This window comes from Scylla paramamosain, unplaced genomic scaffold (genome assembly GCF_035594125.1).
Source record: "Scylla paramamosain isolate STU-SP2022 unplaced genomic scaffold, ASM3559412v1 Contig66, whole genome shotgun sequence".
Lineage (NCBI taxonomy): Eukaryota > Metazoa > Arthropoda > Malacostraca > Decapoda > Portunidae > Scylla > Scylla paramamosain.
The window spans coordinates 407,501-410,000 of NW_026973731.1; the positions used below are offsets into that span (position 1 = coordinate 407,501).

At 33.3% G+C, this 2,500-nt stretch overlaps 1 protein-coding gene and 1 long non-coding RNA gene across 10 annotated transcripts in view; one reads left to right on the forward strand and one right to left on the reverse strand.

The window, feature by feature from the left end:
• LOC135098488 (uncharacterized) overlaps window positions 1-544 on the reverse strand; it is a 21,356-nt gene extending 20,812 nt beyond the window's left edge. For 6 of the 9 annotated variants that reach the window (XM_064000892.1, XM_064000891.1, XM_064000890.1 and 3 more), the window contains exon 1: window positions 322-533. The gene's annotated coding sequence lies outside the window, so the exon portion shown is untranslated. Of the gene's footprint in view, window positions 1-321 lie in introns of all 9 variants that reach the window. The other 3 variants (XR_010267045.1, XR_010267041.1, XR_010267046.1) reach the window with 2 other exon arrangements.
• Window positions 1-2,500, forward strand: part of LOC135098490 (uncharacterized) — a 92,236-nt gene that overhangs the window by 66,321 nt on the left and 23,415 nt on the right. The gene's annotated exons all lie outside the window — the stretch shown is intronic.

A 2,500-nucleotide genomic window follows, 5' to 3' on the forward strand; every position in this document is an offset into this window, starting at 1 on the left:
GAGAAGGAGGAAGAGGAGGAGGAGGAGGAAGAGGAAGAGGAAGAGGAGGAGGAGGAGGAGGAGGAGGAGGAGGAGGAGGAGGAGGAGGAGGAGGAGGAGGAGGAGGAGGAGGAGAAATGTTTTCATTAAAGGAGTTTTGAATAATAAGTAAGATTTGTAGTAAATTAAATGCATTAGTGATGGTTGTAGTAGTAGTAGTAGTAGTAGTAGTAGTAGTAGTAGTAGTAGTAGTAGTAGTAGTAGTAATAATAATGGTAGTAGCAGTAGTAGTAGTAGTAGTAATGGTAAGAACAACAACAATAGTCATCATCAGCTACTCACCTCCTATGTGTCTGGTGTTTTGTCCCCAGTATTTCCTTAATTCCGTATCCATAACGCCTTTCGCGCCTCTCCGCACCTTAAGGTCACTAGAACACACCTATTTATCGCCACGGACACCATGCAAGGTCACGGACACAGGTCAAATAGATTCGCATCGGAGCGGATTTGCACACAACCCTCCCCCTCGACTTGCAATATAACACTGAGGCTGGGTTGCTTCCCGGGGATTCATTCCCCTCTTCCTCCCCCTCCCCCTCTTACCTTGCTTTTTATTTTATTTCTCTTCTCTTATTTGCTCCATCTTGTATTCTTATGTATGGCTGAATAGGGTTTTGGTTTTAGTTTATTAGAATTTATTTTCGTTTTGAATCATGCAGGGAAAATATGTTTTTTTTCAATGTTGTTCTATATTTTGCGTCTGGCAGATAGTGAGAGAGAGAGTTTGAATGAGAGAATGTGTGGTATGAAAATAGAGAAAATAAAGCTAGCTCACTCAATGACACGCCTAGGAATCACAATCTTTAACCCAATGGAACAATTATACACCATAAATTCAATAGTACAGTCCATGAATAGTTAAATAGTCCACTACTGTAGTCACCCTGGTCTCCGTACGACAGTTTGGAACATGGCCATTGATCTACACTACTGAGAAATGAAGAAATTTTCGGTTGTTTTTAAAGATAAAAATTCCGCATTGACAGGCTATTTTGGGCGGAAAGAATGCATGAAGAAGGAAGCTTGATCCTTGACCTTTGCTCGGCCTGAAGGGCGTGGTGCGGCAGTCTCCGGGGAAGTCAAAATAAGGAGAAATATAACAGGGTGTGGAGATTTTTATGAAGGGGAGATACATTGAAATATATCAACGATACATGTCATTCCTTTAATATTTGTATATATTTGTTTATTTATTTATTTGTGTACTATGGGTTACTAAATATTGTTTTTTTTTTTATTATGTCAGACCGTGGGGTAAAAGTAACAGCAAATAAGATTTCTGTAAGGGGAAAAAACAGATATGTTAGTATTGATAGAGAAATAATTAATTAAATAATAAATAAATAAATAAATAAATAAATAAAAGGAAAGAGAAATATATATATATATATATATATATATATATATATATATATATATATATATATATATATATATATATATATATATATATATATATATATATATATATATATATATATATATATATATATATATATATATATATATATGGTTTTCGTGGATAAGTATATTTGATTCTCTCTCTCTCTCTCTCTCTCTCTCTCTCTCTCTCTCTCTCTCTCTCTCTCTCTCTCTCTCTCTCTCTCTCTGTATCTTCTTCTTCTTCTTCTTCTTCCTCTTATCTCTATTTATATTATTTTTCATTCCATCTCTATGTAATTCGTAACATTTTTCTTTTGTTTTTCTACATAATTTTCTTTTGTATAATTTATATATTTGGTAGTGGCGGTGCTTGGCTTGCTATTAAAAATGAGCATAAGACTTACCCAATAGACCCCCTTGAAAACAGTACAGGTTATCTGCAGTGTTTCTCCTGTTAATAATGTAGAAATCTTACTAATCTGTCACTGGAATCATTAAAACACCCTTAAAGACCTGTATCATTTCATTTCGTGGATAAGTATATTTGATTCTTTCTCTCTCTCTCTGTATCTTCTTCTTCTTCTTCTTCTTCCTCTTAGTTCTATTTATATTTTTTTTCATTCCATCTCTATGTAATTCGTAACATTTTCCTTTTGTTTTTGTACATAATTTTTTTTCTATGTAATTTCTATATTTGTTAGTGGCGGTGCTTGGCTTGCTATTAAAAGTGAGCATAAGAATTACCCAATACAAGTCTTCTTTATTTATTTATGGCGATTTTATTAAGAATTTTATCTGTTATTATTTACTGAACTTGTGGTGTATATATATAAGATGTTTTTCACTAAAATAGATCGAAGTTAGATTATAATAATTACACACTGACAAATAAATAATTCCACTTTTTTTATATATTCTGAAACCACCATTACTTTCAAGAGGGTTTAGTTGAAATGATGCAGGTTTTTAATGGTGTTTTAATGGTTCTAGTGACAGATTAGCAAGATTTCTACATTATTAACAGGAAAAACACTCTTGATTACCTATACTGTTTTCAAAAGGGTCTAGTTGAAATGAT